This window comes from Staurois parvus, unplaced genomic scaffold, assembly GCF_062004578.1.
Source record: "Staurois parvus isolate SC_StPar_1 unplaced genomic scaffold, SC_StPar_1.0 ptg000833l, whole genome shotgun sequence".
NCBI lineage: Eukaryota > Metazoa > Chordata > Amphibia > Anura > Ranidae > Staurois > Staurois parvus.
This window is the reverse complement of record NW_028318629.1, coordinates 47,479-68,339: the sequence shown is the minus strand read 5'-3', so window position 1 is coordinate 68,339 and position 20,861 is coordinate 47,479. Positions and strand designations below refer to the sequence as shown.

The following is a 20,861-nucleotide window of genomic DNA, read 5'->3' as shown; positions in this document are numbered from 1 at the left end:
GTTGGTGCCAGTGGGGAGGAATAGTTTCTCATCTTTGGTGTCAGTGGGGAGGAATATTGCCCCATCGTTGGTGTCAGTGGGGAGGAATATTGCCCCATCGTTGGTGTCAGTCGAAGGAATAGTGCCCCTTCGTTGGTGCCAGTGGGGGGGGAATAGCGCCCCATCGTTGGTGCCAGTGGGGGGGGAATTGCGCCCCATCGTTGGTGCCAGTGGGGGGGATTAGTGCCCCATCGTTGGTGCCAGTGGGGGGGATTAGTGCCCCATCGTTGGTGCCAGTGGGGGGGATTAGTGCCCCATCGTTGGTGCCAGTGGGGGGGATTAGTGCCCCATCGTTGGTGCCAGTGGGGGGGATTAGTGCCCCATCGTTGGTGCCAGTGGGGAGGAATAGTGCCCCATCGTTTCCCCATCGTTGGTGTCAGTGGGGAGGAACAGTGCCCCATCGTTGGTGTCAGCGGGGAGGAACGGTGCCCCATCGTTGGTGTCAGCGGGGAGGAAAATTGCCCCATCGTTGGTGTCAGTGGGGAGGAATATTGCCCCATCGTTGGTGTCAGTCGAAGGATTAGTGCCCCTTCGTTGGTGCCAGTGGGGTGGATTAGTGCCCCATCGTTGGTGCCAGTGGGGAGGATTAGTGCCCCATCGTTGGTGCCAGTGGGGAGGAATAGTGCCCCATCGTTTCCCCATCGTTGGTGTCAGTGGGGAGGAATAGTTTCTCATCTTTGGTGTCAGTGGGGAGGAATATTGCCCCATCGTTGGTGTCAGTGGGGAGGAATATTGCCCCATCGTTGGTGTCAGTCGAAGGAATAGTGCCCCTTCGTTGGTGCCAGTGGGGGGGGAATAGCGCCCCATCGTTGGTGCCAGTGGGGGGGGAATAGCGCCCCATCGTTGGTGCCAGTGGGGGGGGAATTGCGCCCCATCGTTGGTGCCAGTGGGGGGGGAATTGCGCCCCATCGTTGGTGCCAGTGGGGGGGGGATTGCGCCCCATCGTTGGTGCCAGTGGGGGGGGAATTGCGCCCCATCGTTGGTGCCAGTGGGGGGGGAATTGCGCCCCATCGTTGGTGCCAGTGGGGGGGAATTGCGCCCCATCGTTGGTGCCAGTGGGGGGGAATTGCGCCCCATCGTTGGTGCCAGTGGGGGGGATTAGTGCCCCATCGTTGGTGCCAGTGGGGGGGATTAGTGCCCCATCGTTGGTGCCAGTGGGGGGGATTAGTGCCCCATCGTTGGTGCCAGTGGGGGGGATTAGTGCCCCATCGTTGGTGCCAGTGGGGGGGATTAGTGCCCCATCGTTGGTGCCAGTGGGGAGGAATAGTGCCCCATCGTTTCCCCATCGTTGGTGTCAGTGGGGAGGAATAGTGCCCCATCGTTGGTGTCAGTGGGGAGGAATAGTGCCCCATCGTTGGTGTCAGCGGGGGGGGGGAATTGCGCCCCATCGTTGGTGTCAGCGGGGGGGGGAATTGCGCCCCATCGTTGGTGTCAGCGGGGGGGGAATTGCGCCCCATCGTTGGTGTCAGCGGGGGGGGGGAATTGCGCCCCATCGTTGGTGTCAGCGGGGGGGGAATTGCGCCCCATCGTTGGTGTCAGCGGGGGGGGAATTGCGCCCCATCGTTGGTGTCAGCGGGGGGGGAATTGCGCCCCATCGTTGGTGTCAGCGGGGGGGGGAATTGCGCCCCATCGTTGGTGTCAGCGGGGGGGGAATTGCGCCCCATCGTTGGTGTCAGCGGGGGGGGAATTGCGCCCCATCGTTGGTGTCAGCGGGGGGGGAATTGCGCCCCATCGTTGGTGTCAGCGGGGGGGGAATTGCGCCCCATCGTTGGTGTCAGCGGGGGGGGAATTGCGCCCCATCGTTGGTGTCAGCGGGGGGGGAATTGCGCCCCATCGTTGGTGTCAGCGGGGGGGGAATTGCGCCCCATCGTTGGTGTCAGCGGGGGGGGAATTGCGCCCCATCGTTGGTGTCAGCGGGGGGGGAATTGCGCCCCATCGTTGGTGTCAGCGGGGGGGGAATTGCGCCCCATCGTTGGTGTCAGCGGGGGGGGAATTGCGCCCCATCGTTGGTGTCAGCGGGGGGGGAATTGCGCCCCATCGTTGGTGTCAGCGGGGGGGGAATTGCGCCCCATCGTTGGTGTCAGCGGGGGGGGAATTGCGCCCCATCGTTGGTGTCAGCGGGGGGGGAATTGCGCCCCATCGTTGGTGTCAGCGGGGGGGGAATTGCGCCCCATCGTTGGTGTCAGCGGGGGGGGAATTGCGCCCCATCGTTGGTGTCAGCGGGGGGGGAATTGCGCCCCATCGTTGGTGTCAGCGGGGGGGGAATTGCGCCCCATCGTTGGTGTCAGCGGGGGGGGAATTGCGCCCCATCGTTGGTGTCAGCGGGGGGGGAATTGCGCCCCATCGTTGGTGTCAGCGGGGGGGGAATTGCGCCCCATCGTTGGTGTCAGCGGGGGGGGAATTGCGCCCCATCGTTGGTGTCAGCGGGGGGGGAATTGCGCCCCATCGTTGGTGTCAGCGGGGGGGGAATTGCGCCCCATCGTTGGTGTCAGCGGGGGGGGAATTGCGCCCCATCGTTGGTGTCAGCGGGGGGGGAATTGCGCCCCATCGTTGGTGTCAGCGGGGGGGGAATTGCGCCCCATCGTTGGTGTCAGCGGGGGGGGAATTGCGCCCCATCGTTGGTGTCAGCGGGGGGGGAATTGCGCCCCATCGTTGGTGTCAGCGGGGGGGGAATTGCGCCCCATCGTTGGTGTCAGCGGGGGGGGAATTGCGCCCCATCGTTGGTGTCAGCGGGGGGGGAATTGCGCCCCATCGTTGGTGTCAGCGGGGGGGGAATTGCGCCCCATCGTTGGTGTCAGCGGGGGGGGAATTGCGCCCCATCGTTGGTGTCAGCGGGGGGGGAATTGCGCCCCATCGTTGGTGTCAGCGGGGGGGGAATTGCGCCCCATCGTTGGTGTCAGCGGGGGGGGAATTGCGCCCCATCGTTGGTGTCAGCGGGGGGGGGAATTGCGCCCCATCGTTGGTGTCAGCGGGGGGGGGAATTGCGCCCCATCGTTGGTGTCAGCGGGGGGGGAATTGCGCCCCATCGTTGGTGTCAGCGGGGGGGGAATTGCGCCCCATCGTTGGTGTCAGCGGGGGGGGAATTGCGCCCCATCGTTGGTGTCAGCGGGGGGGGAATTGCGCCCCATCGTTGGTGTCAGCGGGGGGGGAATTGCGCCCCATCGTTGCAAAGCATTAGTTAACATTACTATAATCATAAAACATCTAAAAATATATAATAATAAAATTTTTTTTTTTTTTGGTTTTTAAATTTTTTTTTTTTTTTTTTTTTTTTTTTTCTCAAAGCATTAATACAATAACTACTTAAAGGCTAAAACAGATAAACATGTAACATATATAATATAAATATTAAAAATAATATATAAAGAATTTAAAAATATATACACTGTACACAGTAACAGTTCCCATTTACATTACCTGCACCCTGAGGAATACAATGACATGCAAGTCTACATCACCATTTTCATCTATTTCATATCCAAACTGGATGTCTTCAATCATGACTTCCTGTATGTCCTCAGGGAGGAGTGGCTGGTCGTCCTGCTGGTTGGGAATAGCAGTCCTGCAGATTGGACAGGTGGCGCTCTCTTCAAGCCATCGGTGGATACAGCTGGTGTGGAACTCGTGAGCGCAGGCCAGGATGGTCGTGTCCTCTCCATCTTCATAACCTGCCAAACAGATGGGACAGAGAATTACCTCCTCCTCGGCGCGCTGCTCCATGGCTGGGGGGTGCTCAGGGGCCCCGGCGCGCTGTTCCATGGCCGGTGGTGGAGGGTGCTCAGGGGCCCGGGCTCGCTCTCTTGGTGAACGGCTGCGGTGGGTGGAGGCCTCCTCCCGTCTCCGATGACGTTGGACCCTGGACCTCGTCCGATGGGCGATCGGAGACCCTCCGTTCACCTGATGTGAAGACCTTCCACGGGATGGGCGTCGTGAAGGTCGTGGCATCGTGATGGTGCTGGATGACCTCAAAGTGGCTAAAAATATAAATATTTCCCACTACTAAAGAATAATATAATGATATCAGCAATAGAAATGCTAATGATCGCAGTCAGTTGCAGGAGAACCGCTCTGACGATCTGTATCGCTCAACAACCAGAAAGGAAGTGAGGTCAGAGGCAGCCTGGAGGCGGAGCTAATCACTCTGCCAATCAGAGCCTGGAGGTGGAGCTAATCACTCTGCCAATCACAGCGTCACTTTTCGGGCCTACATATTTTTACTGAAAACCAAACTAAATCTGCTATTTTATTGATTTTCCCATAGAATGAATCAGTGTTGTGGTGACTTTAGTGGGTTTTCCTAAATTCTGCCTCCAGATGTCACTGTGCCTGTATGTGTTCCATGGCGGTAATACCGCTCCCCGCCATAGGTGTCTCCCTTCCCAATCAGCTCCATTAAACGTTATAGACATGGCTTTCCTTCGGCAGCCATCTTTTGATGTCACAGAGAGTAATAGGAGCCCGAGGAGGGATGGAGGAGACAGACGGGAGCTGAGAGAAACGGGGTCCGGGGTGGGCAAGATGGAGACCGGGGGAGCCCAGGTGAGGAGAAGGCCGGGGGTGGGGAGGAGGAAGAGGCCGAGGGAGTGCTGGATGATGTGGGGGGGATTTTATCTATTGAGAGACAAATAAATGATGGGGGGGGGACATACCTGGAGCTTCGACCCCCCCCAGTGTAACCTCAACTGCCCCCCCCCCAGTTTTACCAAACCTGCCCCCCCCAGTGTTTCTGCCCCCCCTCAGTGTTACCACAACTGCCCCCACCTTCCCCCAGTCTTTCTGCCCCTCTGTTTTACCACAACTTCCCCAATGGCCCCCCACCCAGTTTTTCTGTGCCCCCCCGTATTACAATTTCCCCCCACACTGTTTCTGCCCCCCCAGTGTTTCTACAAGCGCCCCCACCTTCTCCCCGAGTCTTTCTGCCCCCCCCCGTTTTACCACAACTTCCCCAATGCCCCCCCCCAGTGTTTTTGCCCTCCTCCCCAGTGTTACAACTGCCCCCATACCCCCTGTGTTTCTGCCCCCCCCTAGTGTTACAACTGCCCCCATCCTCCCCCCCCCCCCCGTGTTACCACAACTGTCCACATCCCCGACAGTGTTCCCCCCCCCCCCCCCCCCGTTACAACAACTACCCACATCCCCCTTCCTCCCAGTGTTTCTTCCCTCCACCCCAGTGTTTCTGCCCCCCCCCGTGTTACAACAACTTCCCCCATTCCCCCCCCAGTGTCTCTGCCCCCCCCCCCGTGTTACAACAACTTCCCCCATCCCCCCCTAGTCTTTCTGCTCCCTCCGTGTTTCAACAATTTCCCCCATCCTGCCAGTGTTTCTTCCCCCCCCCCCCGTGTTACAACAACTTCTTCCATCCCCCCCCCAGTGTTTCTGCCCCCCCCGTGTTACAACAACTTCCCCCATCCCCCCCCCCCAGTCTTTCTGCTCCCTCCGTGTTTCAACAATTTCCCCCATCCCGCCAGTGTTTCTGCCCCCCCCCCCCCCTGTGTTACAACAACTTCCCCCATTCCCCCCCCAGTTTTTCTGCCCCCCCCCATGTTACAACAACTTCCCCCATTCTCCCCAGTGTATCTGCCCCCCATGTTACCACAACTTCCCCCATCCCCCCCCAGTGTTCCTACAACTGCCCCCATCCCCCCAGTGTATCTGCCCCCCCCATGTTACCACAACTTCCCTCCCCCTTCAGTGTTACCACAACTGCCCCCATCCCCCCAGTGTATCTGCCCCCCCATGTTACCACAACTTCCCCCATCCCCCCCCCCAGTGTTCCTACAACTGCCCCCATCCCCCCAGTGTATCTGCCCCCCCATGTTACCACAACTTCCCCCATCCCCCCCCAGTGATACCACAACTGCCCCCATCCCCCCAGTGTATCTGTCCTCCACCCCAGTGTTTCTGCCCCCCCATGTTACCACAACTTCCCCCATCCCCCCCCCCAGTGTTACCACAACTGCCCCCATCCCCCCAGTGTATCTGTCCTCCACCCCAGTATTTCTGCCCCCCCAGTGTTACTACAACTTCCCCCATCCCCCCCTCCAGTGTTTCTGCCCCCCCCCCCCCATGCCTGCACAGAATACATCTCATTTCTCTCCATGTATTCATTCTATAGTACCCCAGCATTGTGCAGAAACCCCCCCAATAATCCCCCCAGCAGCTGTGCCAGACCCCCCCCCCCCCATATCAGCCATTCATAAAGGAAATGAATACAGAGCTATAATCCCCCAAATATCACTTCCCCGCCCCTCCCCCACTCTTCATAAAGAGATCCGTGTCATACAATCACTGAGGAATACTGAAAACAAATCTAAATATTAAAAGAAATGAAATAAGTAAAGGAAAGTCATGTTTAGATTTGGATGGAGTGGAGATGATTGGAGCCCCTGTCAGTGTTTATTGCTGTCTGTGCCCCCATTGTTGGGGAGATCCCCCCTCTCTGTTTGTCCTGTTTACCATCATCATCCAAAGTGAATGGGAAAGACGATCCCACATTTTGGGTTGTCCCCAGAAAAGTGATAGAGGGGAAATCTTCCGATGGGGACACTAGTTCTGGTGATCTGGGGGGTCCAGTTTGCATGGATTTCCTCTCACTTCCTGTTATGGACACATGGACGGTGCTGACCAATCAGAAGCCGCCTTGCCCGGACTGTCATCGCTGCAAGGAGAGAATAGATAGTTGTGGGGATTTCAAATCTGCAGACCTGTGAAGCGGCTTTCTCTCCTCTCCTTGCAGCGATGACAGTACGGGCGAGATGGCACAGGGGGGTGGAAATGTTTGATAAACGACGTGTCCAGGGACTAAATCGGGGCCCCAATCTACTTGTCCCTCATGACAATCTACTTGTTTTAAAAGCAAAAGAGACTTTATGGCGACTTAAACGTGTCATATTTTTAACATTGCGCTGTTTATCTCCTCCCCCTCCCCCCCCCTCTCTCCAGCACTGCACCCGGGGACTAGCAAGGAGGAGAGAGACCTTGCAGTGTACTGAGCACCGATTGGCTGCTCGTCAGGAATGGGTGGGTCAGGGCTTATACTTTATCCCTTTGGCTGCCAGAGACGTTTTTGCCATTTTTGCACACATTTAAAAAATCATTTTAAGCCTGAAGATGGCATAACACCCAAATATATATTTCCTGAAAGCAGAGACCCTAGAGAATAAAATAGTGGTAGTTCCAATTTTTTATGTCCCATATTATCGCAAAATTTCAGTAAAAAATACAAGTATGTTAATTTTAGGGCACAAAAAAAGCAATAAATGACCCTATTTTCTGTAAAATCTAAAAGCCGAGGTTGCAGCGAATAAATAGATATCCAACTTGTCATCCTTAAATTTGTGCGCACTTGTGAAATGGCGAGGAGCTTCAGTACCCTGTATTTTCTATAGGTGACACTTTTAAAGCTCCTTTATAGGTCACCAGTTTAGTATTACGGAGGAGGTCTGGTGCTAGAATTATCGCTCTCATTCTGGCGTGCGCGGCGATATGTAACGTATCGCAATCGACGGTTTGATGCGTAGGCGTCCCAGCGTGTGCTTTTACGTTTTGTACGTTTTTGTATGTGTGGGGGTGCCGGCCTTTTTGGGGGGATGGCATGTGCTTGGGTGTAACTTTCATTGTTTATAATTGTAAAAAAAAAGTTTTTTTTTAATCACGGGGACAACTTCCCCTATGTGATGATTTTTGGTGACAGGTTCTCTTCGAGACATCCAAGGTCTAAAAGACTCTGGATGTCTCCCCTCTGTTCCTATGGGGATTGCTCTACAATCTCTCAACGGGGACCCGGAAGTGACATCATAACGTCACTTCCGAGTCAGCACAAGAAGGGGAGGGGACTCGTCCGCTCTTCTCCCTCCCCTCTACCCAACGGGGAGAGCACACGACGGGGGTGCGGAGAGGCTGGCACTGTGCAACGCAGTCAACAGCAGCGCTGCCACCTATTGCCTCACCTGACAGGTGAGCCCTGCTGCTTGCCCGCAGCAGACCTAAAGGTAGAATGAAACTACCTGCCCAGCGCCCGGAACTACATGTCCCGGGCGTCAGGAGATAGGAATCCAACATCCCTGTGGCATCTGATTGGTCAGCACCGTCCATGTGACATCAATAGTCCTCTAGCCTGAACTGTCATTGCTGCAAGGTGAGGAGAGAAATCGGCAGGGATTTCAGATGTCGGCGTCTTTGTCTCCTCTCCTACCGCTGAGAATATGGAGTATCTGCCACCATGGTATACATCCCCACATGCCCACTCTCCGCTGCGGGAAAACTCCCTTCACCGCTCCTGTCCAGTGGGGAAACCGCATTTGTTTTGGACAGAAATTGCATTCCTGTTCACATTGCATGCTGGTCTTTGTGGTGCAATTTGTGTTCATACATTTTGTATTGACGCACATCGCACCACAAAGTATCGGCAATCGGTATCGGCGAGTACTTGACCGAAAGTATCGGTACTGGCCGATCAGAAAATGGTATCGGTGCATCCCTGCTTTCTAACCTGCATGCTGGCTTCAAGTTGGTGTTTCAAAGTATGGATTCTAGAGACAGCCAGGCAAATAGCATTTTCAGAGTGTTCCATAATGATCTCCATATTGTTTCATGCATTCGTTTCCTTCAAAGTCTACCTGTCATGAGAAGTATGGGTCTGCTTTTGTGGCCATTGTTGGTCTTCTGAAAATGCTATGTGCCTGGTAGTTTGGCTTCAATGCCTGGAACAAGCATGCTGTGAATGTCAGAAAACTGTTAGAATTCCTCATCTCTGTACTTGTGAAGGATGATCCAAAGTATCATGGCGGGTACTACAATTCTCAGAAGAAAGGGTCACCTCGATATGTTCCTCAGGGTTTCCTTTGAAGCTGAAGTCTTTCCATCCCCATCAACATGCTGATGAGTTTTAAAAGGAAACTTTCTGTTTTCACTATATAGCTTGTTTAGACATCACTGGGTCTCTGTGCTTCCCTATGCAATGGCTGGTGAGAGGTGCTAGTGGGATGCTGGCCTTCTGAAATGATCACAGCACCCTGCCTCAGTACTCCTCTCATAGGTCCTCAGTTCTGATACAAGCAGTGGGCTGACTCTTAGGACGATTTGTGCAAAAATCAAAATGCTTTGATGGTTGGATGTCCGTCTCTCAGCAGTGGCACTCTCGGCAGGCTTGGTTGGCACACAAATCACTCCAGGTAATGCACACATGTGATGCCGAATCTTCATGATTGAAAGTGAAATCCAATGAATGAAAAGGGTGGACCAGGGACAGGAAGGCCGGGGAGGAAAGAATAGATGCTTGACGTCCTCCAGCAAGGAAATAAGGTGGGCTCTGACTTGTGATGCACACTGTGAGAAGCTCAGTGTGCAGTGAAATCATGCCATGTCAGTAGAGCAGAGAAGTCTGTACAACTGTGTAAGACTGAAGGGAAGCTGAAGTTCAGATCTTCAAGATTTATGTGCTCAGCTTTGATCTAGCTAGTGTCCATTAAACTCCAGAAGATCAGAAAAGAAGTCTTATCAGGTTACCTCGTATTTGTACTTTCAGTGAACCGCTTTCCTGCCGCCCTATAGAAGATATACTGCTACAGGGCGGCAGGGGTGCGCAAAATCACCTGTATATATACGTCATTTTGCATTTCTGAGCCGTGCACGCCCCTACCCGTGCAGCTATTCGCAGCCTTAGCTGTCAGTCACCGGGTCCCGGTGATTGAGGAGCATTACTGACGGAGGGAGAGAACTGTATGTAAACAATACAGTGCTCTCCCCTGTCAGCTACTGCACAATGCTTTGCATGGCTTACACAGCACACAGTTAACCCTTTGATCGCCCCACATGCTAACCCCTTCCTGACCAGTGCCATTAGTACAGTGTCAGCGCTTTTTATTAGCACTGATCAGTGTATTGGTGTCACTGGGGATGTCAGTGACATCAAGTCAGTTCCCCCCAGTGTCAGAATGCCCGCCGCAGTCATGCTATAAGTTGCTGATCGCCGCCATTACTATTAAAAATAAATCTTGCCCATTGGAGGACAGGCAGGCTGTGCTCCCACCACAGCCAGAATCTGCTTGCTTGTACATCCCGTATGGGCAAGCAGATACTTACTGACAGGAAGGCTCAATGAACTACCATGGTGCTGTGGACTGGCGTGATAGTTGGTTGAAAACCACAAACTGACAACTGGAAAGGCTGCTGGGACTTGTAGTTTTCCCATTCACAGAATACTGTGAATGAGTGACGCTGCCGGAGCCCCGCATAGCAGTTTTTATTTTACATTTTGACAGCTAGCAGGGGGGAGAAGATCCCCCATTAGCAGATACAACGGTGATGGGGGGGGGGGGGGGGGTGCAGGGGCTGGTGTGATTGTAACCCTGAATATGGGTGTAACGTTACAAAAGGTGACTGTATCCTTTAAAGGATGAGTTCACCTTTTAAAAAACAATAATTATTGCACTTTTTTTTTTTTTGCAGGTAAAATAAATGTGCATTTCTTATTTCTGTCTGCAGGAGCCCGTAGACCATTGTGCCAGCGCCATGCGGGTCTCCTGCAGATCTGTTAGTATATCTTCTTACACGTAAAGGGATGTACGAGCCAACAGATATACTGACAGGAAAAATGAATGAACTACCACGGCACTTCACAGCACAGTAGTAGTTTATTGAGGACTAAAGCTGACAGCCGCTAAGGCTCTTGGGACTTGTAGTCTCTCATCCACAGGTGACTGTGTGGGCGGAGCCCTACACGGCCACGGTTTTAAAAATTTGACAGCGAGAGGGGAGAAGATCCCCCACAGGGCCCAGTCTGATCATAACAACATATTACATTTTACACCCTGAGTTTGGGTTTAACGTTACGAAAGGTGAACTTGTCCTTTGACGGCTGCCGACATTTTTACAGGATCTTGCTAGCTGAAAGATCCTGCATAAAAAGGATCCATACTGCATCTCTGCTCATATGGCCTGATCCATATAGGTTTGTGGGAGGTGAAATGTACGGGCAGCTTTATGGGCTCTCACATTTTTAAAAAATATTTCTCTGCCCTGAATGAGTCATTTAAAATGACGCCCCATGGACTAGAATGCAGCATTTATGTGCTCGTCTACTGCTTATATATAATTATTACATTGAATGATGCAAGTGCCTACACTTTGACTTGATATTTGACTCTTAAAATCCCTGTACAGCAGAGTTCAGATTTGACCAGAGAGAAGCCGCAGCACAAGAAGTGAATCAGTTCTGCTGCAATACTCGTGTAAGGGGCATGCGGTTAGGAGGAGAGAGCAGAGTGACGGGTGTGAGCTCATCAGTCTACTGCTTCTTTCACTATCCATTCAGACTGAGGGAGGAGCAAGAACTGTAAGTTACTGCAGCAGATTAAAATCAGGTCTACTGCCCTGCTAGACAGAGCTGTGCAGTGTGACAGAGCTTTGAAATTCTCAGAACTGGACAGACAGAAATAAAGAATCTTTTGGCAAGTAAAATGTCTCTGTTCTATGTATTCCAGATTGTTTTTCAGCAGTTCATCTTCAGGTTGTACTTTTCTGCCTGGAGCCACTCTGGTTGAACAAAAACAATGTAGAAATGAAAGGATCTAAGCACCTTTCGGAGCATGTCACCCATATTTGGGGTGTAACACTTACCATGCTCCTATTCCCCAACCTCCCGCCACCAGCGCTCCTCTCCATGACAGTGGGCTTCTTCCCTCACCCGCTGTCACAATTTAAAAACAGTGTGGCCCTTCAGGGCTCCACCCACATGTCCACGTCATTCATTCAGTTTCCTTGAATGAACGGACTACAAGTATTGTCAGCCATTGTGGCTGACAGGTTGTAGTTCTCAATGAGCTGCGAGGACACTGATGAGCACTCTTGTAGTTCATTGATTCTTCCTGCAGTGTAGGAACTTTCTGACATATGGGAGTACGGGCAGACAGCTTATTGTGGGTCTGCAGGATCCGGGCATTGCACCCACAATCTGCTGATCACAGGTGCAATACTTTACAGAATGTAATGTACAAAAATAGTAAATGCACATTTTTGTTGGCTGCAAAAAAAAAAAACGTGCATTTTTAATTTTTTATTTTTTTTTTACAAAAGGTGAGCTTATCCTTTAACCACTTGGTAACCGTGATATAGCCAAATGACGGCTACAGCGCGGTTACCTAATTCTGGGAGGGTGTCTTATGACGTCCTCCCAGAATGTGCCCCCCGCGCACCATCAGGGGCACGCACCCGGCGATCTCCGTGATCGCTGTGTCCTACGGAGACAGCTGATCACATGATGAGGTAAAAGGCCAATCACAGCAGCCTTTTCCCACATGATCAGCTGCGTCCAATGACACAACAGTTCACTGTGTAAATACAGTTGTCTGTTATCGGCAGCATTTTCCTCACACTGTCACAGCGTGCAGAAAGTACTGCCGATAACTGGCAGCTGTCACAGAGGAGATCGGCAATGATCATCAGGGCACTGATGATCAGTGCCCTTCAGTACCACCCAGCAGGGCCCCCATCAGTACCGTCCATCAATGCCACCCATTCAGCTTCGGCAGTCAGGGCTGGTTGTCCGTGTCGCCCATCAGCGCCGCCTATCAGTGCCCATCATTGCTGCATATGTTGCTCTTCTTTTGTTTATAGTGCCAAAAATAAAACACCCAACTGCGATTAAATACCACAAAAAAAAATCTCTGTGTGTGAAAAATATTATAAAAATGTCATATGTGTACAATGTTGCATGACTGTGCAATTGTCATTCAATGTGAGACAGCGCTGAAAATTGGCCGGGGCACAAAGGGGGTATAAGTGCCCGGTAGATAGGTGGTTAAACTTGCAGGTTTCTGAGTGTAGACTTCAATCCTCCTTTAAATTGTAATGTAAAATAAATGCACCCTAAAGACAACGGAAATATGAGAGCTGCTCATAAGAAGTCAAGTGTTCAGAATTACAAATCAAACTGATTGTATTCCTGTCCATGGTAGAATATGTGGGCAGTGCTGGGGTTGATGCTCTTCCAAATAACTGATATGTTTATTTTTGTTGTCAAAGTGCAAACTGAATGACTGTAAAGAGAAAGTTCTCTGGAGCAATTGTCGTCCCCAAGAATCTGTCCAAGGGAACGTCTGACTTGCTGGTGCTGTTCACGCTGGACCACAACTAGGATGTGTTCAAGGTAAGTTTGTTGATGTGTTTGGATCGTGGCGTACCGGTGTCCTGACTGCAAGTGTTTTGGGTTTGTTCTGTGACTCAGTAGCAAGTGCAGTAACCACCCCAACAAAATGTTATTGAATGACAGATTCTTGGATTAGAATCAACTTCCATTTTACTCTTGGCTGAAAATAATCAGTGGCTGTAGGGCCAGTTATCGGTGGGGGGTGGGGAAATACCAGTGTCAGTGTTAAACCGCTGCAAAAGGATTGTGGTGCATAATTCCAATGGGTTACATTTAGGAAGGCTTAATTGGGAGAATCCTGTCATTAAGTGTTCTTGCATGGCAACCACTTACTGTTATCTCACATATATATTCCTATTATTATTGCCAAATTTACCACCCTAACTCCTCCCGCAGTTTTTACACTACATAGACAGTAATATACCGAAACGTGCGGATTGTTCCCGATTGGTGTGCTATTACTTTGTTGAAACGTTTCGCCGAATGGTTCACGAAATATCAGCGTTTTTGTGGTGAAATTGGTCCCATAGGAATGAATGGCGGAATGTTGAAAACTAGAGTGGGAGCTGACAAAAGCTAGAGTGTGAGCTGAAAAATCAGGACATGATTTGTAAACTGCCATCACTCCCTCATTTTCAAGCCCACCTACACAAATCTTATATCAAAACGTTCAGCTATCCCTGCTGCCACTAAAAATGTCCACGGCTAGGCGATAGTCCTGATAGTCTTCACAATATGACCATTTGTTTGCAACTCACGCCGCCCATTGACATTCATTGAAACTGCACTCTAGCCACCTCAAATTTGAAGGGCAATTTCTAAACTGCGACTGTGCCTTCATTTTTAATATTTCAGAGACATACTATGCAACAAAATGTGGGGCTGGGTCTTGTGATTCTCACAATATAAAGCTCTTCAGATTTATCATTTTTAAACTACAATCTTTTGAAGAGGCCAACCGCCAGTGAAGTGAGCAAGTTGGAGCAGTTTTTTAACCGCTCTTCTCTGGCCTTGCTGTAGAGTGAGTTGCCATAGGAACCCACTCCACCCAGTTACACCGCCCACTCCAGTTATAGACTACTGGTGGAGGCAAGAACACTTCACACAATTTCCCCAGAAATTGTAGCTTTTCTAGTTATAAGCTGGTGTTCTGTCATACAATGGACTAGATATATGATATTCCTACTGTTATATTTGTGTTTTATCCTAGACCTTCGGTTATATTATTACACTGAGGATCTCAGGGGTGGAGAGGCTATTTATTAGGAAAAAGTGGATCAGGTGTTTCCTGGTAGGAGGAGCCTATCTCTCATGTGAAGCTGTCCTGGAAGATTCCTGGAAATAGTTAACAGGTAAATAACTGTGTTTTTTTCTCTTTGTGAATGAGCCCTAATTTGGTCTAAGCTGCAGATGAGTATGATCTATTATAGGGCAAGTGCTGATGTAATTGTTAGGCTACTTTCACACCAGCATTCCAATCAGGTCCACTTGTCAGTTTTTCAGGCAGACCTGGTTGGAAGGTCCATGGAGCCCTATGGACAGGCAGATGTAATTGGGCTTGTGTCTCTTTACATCCACCTACCGCCATCCAGGTCCAGAAAGCAAAAAAACAGAAAAGAAATGCGTAATTTTTCATTTTTGTTGACTGGATGGGAGGTACAGGAGAGCCCATTTACACCTGGCCACCCATAGAGCTGACGGGTCTGCCTGTGTCCACAGAAACTGTAAGGGCACGGATGTGACCGGTCACACACTGAAACATTATTACTCCTGCAGGTCACAAAAATAGTAATGCTAAGGCTCCTTTCACACAGAGGAAAGTCCACTGCGATCTGTGAGCAGATACCCTGCTGATCGGAGCCAAACGGTTTGAAAGGTGCCTTATTAGGGGTGTTTATTTTTTTTTATTATTTATTTTATTTATTATTTTATTATTTATTATTATTTTTTTTTACCTGCTGGAGTTTTAATGTGTTTCGGTGCAGTAGTTGCCACAAATCTGCAGCTTTTCTCCTGTGCTTTAAGGAAATGTTCTTCATTTGTTGTCATTTTATGCGTGTTAGTACTTGTTTATTTCTGGTTCTGTAAGCTCAGAAATGATGATTTTTACTACTGTGAGGATGCCCCAAACCTGCCAGCAGTAAGCCTTCTATACAAAAGTGAAAACAATGGAGTCCAATGGCATTGATATTTGTATGCATGTTTTAAATAAGAAACAAATGTGAAAGTACCTAAAGTTAAAAAAAAAAACACAATTGTGTTGGAACACAATTCCTATCCACAAGCCCACTCTTTGTAGGATCCATTCACACCATCGACATTATGCATCACACCGTTTACTTGTTTTACTTCAAAGGATAAGCTGCTCTTTGTAAAAAAAAAAGAAAAGAAAGGAAAGTTTTTGAAGGTAAAAATGTTTTTTATTTATTTTTTTTTTTTGTGCAACCTGGGTGCAATATTAGGCTCCTGCAGAATGTCAGTGTTGCTATCACCACGTACTGGGAGGAGCAGTGAACTACCTAGAGCACTCAACAGTGCCGTGGTTGAGGACTATAAGCCGTCAGCTGCAAAAGCTGTTGGTACTTGTAGTTTTCCCGTTCACAAAATTCTGTGAATGGATGACACGGCTGGGTGGACGGAGCGCCGCAAGGCCGTGTTTATTTAAAATGGTGGGTGTGGGGAGAAGATCAGCAGCATGCTGACACAATGAGGATTGGGGGGGGCCTTGTTGCTGCTGCAAAAGTAACTTGTTACATGTTACACCTTGAATACGGGTATAACACGTAACGTTACAAAAGGTGAACTTGTCCTTTAATAAAATTTCACAAAATAACATTTCATTCAGTGCATTGGTGTGAACCGGACTCACAGGAAATGGGCAAATAGGCTCCTGAGCACCTTCTAGTAAATGTGATTTTTCTTTTTTTGTTATGACTTCATATTCACAGCATCTGGAACACCTGGGCCGGACCAGAAAATGACAGATGTAGTGCCATGAAGTACGACCAGGGCACAGGCTGTTGGCAGGGTCCCAACCGGTCCACATTGGTGAGTGTCACTAGGGATGACCGATGGGAATAACATGTTGGATTGCGGGGCATTGCCTGCTGTGACCAAAGTGCAGGGTATGGCTTCATTACAGGATAACGAGACACCTAGAAGGTCACATACACCATATATCTTATGCCTACTCTGCACAGCTATGTAACAGCATTGCAGTCACTTTATAAATACAGCTACATAGCAGTTTTGTAGTCTCCATAAAAGTGCATCTGTACACATACAGCCACGTGGAAGGATTGTACTCGGAATCTTTGGGAACGTGTGAGGAGGCGTGTTTCCCCCTGTATGTTGCACCGTAGCAATCGTGATGAGGTGTTTGATCAGACTAAGACATGCAAATGCCGTAATTTTTCTCCCTTCTGCAGGTGAAATTGTTCTGTGGTAAAGAAACAGTCATCATGTCCACGTCGGAGCCAAGTCGTTGTGAATACCTCATGGAATTCTACACTCCGGCCTCCTGTCAGCAGCCCGCTGGGATTCCCCAACCAGAGGAACATGAGGAGCTGTGACCTCATCAGTCCTATAGGTGCCGTACTGTTCTGAGTGGGAGTGTGAGCGGGGAAAAAGTGTTTTAGGCTCAATACCCACAATAAAATGGTATATGTTGGTTGTAGTGCAGTGCATTGCGGTCTGCTGTACAATGTAAGGGTGTGCCATTCATAATCCATACACCCCAATGTGCTGCACATAGAGCAGGTATATTAGAAAAAACGCATTGGTGGAAGGTCCTTCTATTCATGTCGGTAAACGTCCCTGCTGTTTTGGTCCTGCGGCACTTGTATTTTTCTTGGTCTTGAATTAGTTGGCAAATACAGTATCTCCCAGAAGTGAGTACACCCCTCACATTTTTGTAAATATTTTATTCTATCTTTTCATGTGACAACACTGCAGAAATGACACTTTGCTACAATGTGACGTAGTCAGTGTACAGCTTGTATAACATGTAAATGTACTGTCCACTCAAAATAACTCAACACACAGCCATTAATGTCTAAATCGCTGGCAACAAAAGTGAGTCCACCCCTAAGTGACAAGGTCCAATTAGCCATTTTCACTCCCCAGTGTCATGTGACTCATTAGTGTTACAAGGTCTCAGGTGTGAAAGGGGAGCAGGTGTGTTACATTTGGTGTTATCGCTCCCACTCTCTCATACTGGTCACTGGAAGTTCAACATGGCACCTCATGGCAAAGAACTCTGAGGATCTGAAAAAAAGAATTGTTGCTCCACATAAAGATGGCCTAGGCTATAAGAAGATTACAAACATAAATCACGTGATAGTGCCACTTCAAATCTCATAAATGTACAAACGCATAAATATATAAGTCCAATATGAATAATTCAGTGATGCAACATACACATGCAATGTGCAATTGGTGCTCAATCGTGTAAGTGCCAACACACTTTTCCACTCCAGCTGCGTGTGTATGTGTATGTTGCATCACTGAATTATTCATATTGGACTTATATATTTCTGCGTTTGTACATTTATGAGATTTGAAGTGGCACTATCACGTGATTTATGTTTGTTATCTTTATTCCAATATTATTTGCTGGCACTTGTGTGGGGCACTAAGATGATTTGGTCACTTTAAGATGTGTCATATTTTTCACATTTCATATGTTTTCATTTTTTAATTTTTTTTCCATGTTTTCAATATCATTATTTCACATGTAGGTGTGTTTGGCATTTTTAGCCCATGTAGCAATATTTATAGTGATTCAGTTTATTAGCGCTGCACTATTGTTTAATATTTATTCTGCACTGGTTGGGTATCAGTTTGAGTGTAAGCAGCTGATAGGTAGGGTTTGGGGTCCATTACAGCGCAGGAGGAATTTTTTATCAAACAATTGTCTAGGCTATAAGAAGATTGCCAAGACCCTGAACCTGAGCTGCAGCACGGTGGCCAAGACCATACAGCGGTTTAACAGGACAGATTCCACTCCGAACAGGCCTCGCCATGGTCAACCAAAGAGGTTGAGTGCACGTGCTCAGCGTCATATCAAGATGTTGTCTTTGAGAAATAGATGTATGAGTGCTGCCAGCATTGCTGCAGAGGTTGAATGGGAAGGGGGTCAGCCAGTCAGTGCTCAGACCATACGCCACACACTGCATCAAATTGGTCTGCATGGCTGTCGTCCCAGAAGAAAGCCTCTTCTAAAGATGATGCACAAGAAAGTCTGCAAACAGTTTGCTGAAGACAAGCAGACTAAGGACATGGATTATTGGAACCACGTCCTGTGGTCTGATGACAACAAGATCAACTGATTTGGTTCAGGTGGTGTCAAGCGTGTGTGGAGGCAACCAGGTGAGGAGTACAAAGACAAGTGTGTCTTGCCTACAGTCAAGCATGGTGGTGGGAATGTCATGGTCTGGGGCTGCATGAGTGCTGCCGGTACTGGGGAGCTACAGTTCATTGAGGGAACCATGAATGCCAACATGTACTGTGATATACTGAAGCAGAGCATGATCCCTTCCCTTTGGAGTCTGGGCCGCAGGGCAGTATTCCAACATACCGACCCCAAACACCGCTCCAAGACGACCACTGCCTTGCTAAAGAAGCTGAGGGTAAAGGTGATGGACTGGCCAAGCATGTCTCCAGACCTAAACCCTATTGAGCATCTGTGGGGCATCCTCAAACGGAAGGTGGAGGAACGCAAGATCTCTAACATCCACCAGCTTTGTGATGTCGTCATGGAGGAGTGGAAGAGGACTCCAGTGGCAACCTGTGAAGCTCTGGTGAACTCCATACCCAAGAGGGTTAAGGCAGTGCTTGATAATAATGGTGTCCACACAAAGTATTGACACTTTGGGCCCAATTTGGACCTTGTCATTTAGGGGTGGACTCACTTTTGTTGCCAGCGGTTTAGACATTAATGGCAGTGTGTTGAGTTATTCTGAAGGGACAGCAGATTTACATGTTATACAAGCTGTACACTCACTACGTCACATTGTAGAAAAGTGTCATTTCTTCAGTGTTGTCACATGAAAAGATAGAATCAAATATTTACAGAAATGTGAGGGGTGTACTCACTTCTGTGAGATACTGTATATATCCTTAACTTCCCCCTCTGTGGAGAACAGGGTGGCAGCAGGACTGTTTTACAGCTGCTGCAAAGCTTAGTGCGCTGTGTTCAGAGAATTCAGTGATAGTATTGTACCCAGTGTAGGCGCAGACTCTCCCACAATTACACACTCCGTGGTCATTTTTGTGGTTTTAATACGAACGCTAATAATAAGAGCTTTAGTAAAATTAATGCAAGGCTAAGACTAATTTTTTCTAAACAAAAGAAAAAAAGTATATGTACTGTGGCTGGTCGGCAACCTGTTATGAAGTTCTTTAAGATATGCTCAGTGAGGCAAAACAATACCTTTTTGGGTGCAGAAAAGCAAATGTAAAGGAAGGGTTCTTTTTAACTCCTTTGCCCTGAGGTTTATGTTCTTACTGTGAGACTGTCACTTGTGGCATATAAATTAGAAGCATTTTGTGGGTACAAGGACTGTGCCATATGTGTACAGTGTACTGTATACTGGGACTAGGCTCAGGTTCTTTTCATCCTGCTTTAAGCCATTTCCACTGCTAGGCACAACCTGACCGTGACAACCAATTGCAATGGTGTGCTACATGCACTGCTGGACTTATTTTCTGTTCAATCCCAGCTTTCCTCAGCTGGATCTGAAGATTGAAAAACGCTGGCATAATACAGCCACATGGAGTTGTAGGGAGCTAAGAGAGGATTGGATAAAATGTGTGTAAACATTATGCCCCCGACTTTTTTTTTTTTTTTTTTTACTGCACCCCCAGACCAGACAAACTAAATCCGGCCCTGCCAGGAAAGAATGTGATTATTATTATTATTATTATACAGGATTTATATAGTGCCAACAGTTTGCTCAGCACTTTACAATATAACGGGAGACAATACAGCAACAATACAGTTCAATACAAGAGGGATAGGAGGGCCTTATCCTTGGAGCTTACAATCTAGGAGGGAGGGGCTAGTGGTACAAAAGGTAGTAACTTTGGGGGATGAACTGGTTGGAAGAGTAGAAGATTCCAGTATTAGTTGAGGGAAGGATAGGCTTCCCTGAAGAGATAGGTTTGCAGAGTAGGCGATAGTCTGATAAATTGGGGTAGAGAGTTCCAGAGGATGGGGAAGCTCTGGAGAAGTCCTGGAGACGAGCATGGGAGGAGGAGACAAGGGAGCTAGAGAGTAGGAGGTCTTGTGAGGAGCAGGGAGTACGGTTTGGGTGATATTTAGAGACAAGATTGGTGATGTCATTTGAGGCAGAGTTATAAATGGCTTTATACATTATTGTTAATGTTTTGAATTTTATCCGTTGGGCAACGTTAAGCCAGTGGAGGGATTGGCAGAGAGGGGTGACAGTTACAGAACGTTAGTAAGGTGGATGAGTCTGGCAGCAGCATTCATGATAGACTGAAGAGGGGATAGCCTGTGATGAGGTAGGCCAATGAGGAGGGAGTTACAATAGTCAAGGCCAGATATAACAAGGGAGTGGATAAGTTGCTTAGTGGTTTCTGAGGTTAGGAACGGGCGTATCTTGGGGATGTTGTGGAGGTGAAGTCTACAAGATTTGGACAGTGACTGGAC

At 48.9% G+C, this 20,861-nt stretch overlaps 1 long non-coding RNA gene across 4 annotated transcripts in view; it reads left to right on the top strand.

Annotated features, from left to right (window-relative positions):
* Positions 1-3,483: 3,483 nt before the first annotated feature.
* LOC149443743 (uncharacterized) overlaps positions 3,484-20,861 on the top strand; it is a 32,049-nt gene continuing 14,671 nt past the window's right edge. Inside the window, exons 1-5 of one of the 4 annotated variants that reach the window (XR_016306619.1) lie at positions 3,484-4,578; positions 13,063-13,186; positions 14,397-14,538; positions 16,135-16,234; positions 16,615-16,775. This is a non-coding gene — a long non-coding RNA (uncharacterized LOC149443743). Of the gene's footprint in view, positions 4,579-6,244; positions 9,213-13,062; positions 13,187-14,396; positions 14,539-16,134; positions 16,235-16,614; positions 16,776-20,861 lie in introns of those variants that run through there. The other 3 variants (XR_016306618.1, XR_016306621.1, XR_016306620.1) reach the window with 3 other exon arrangements.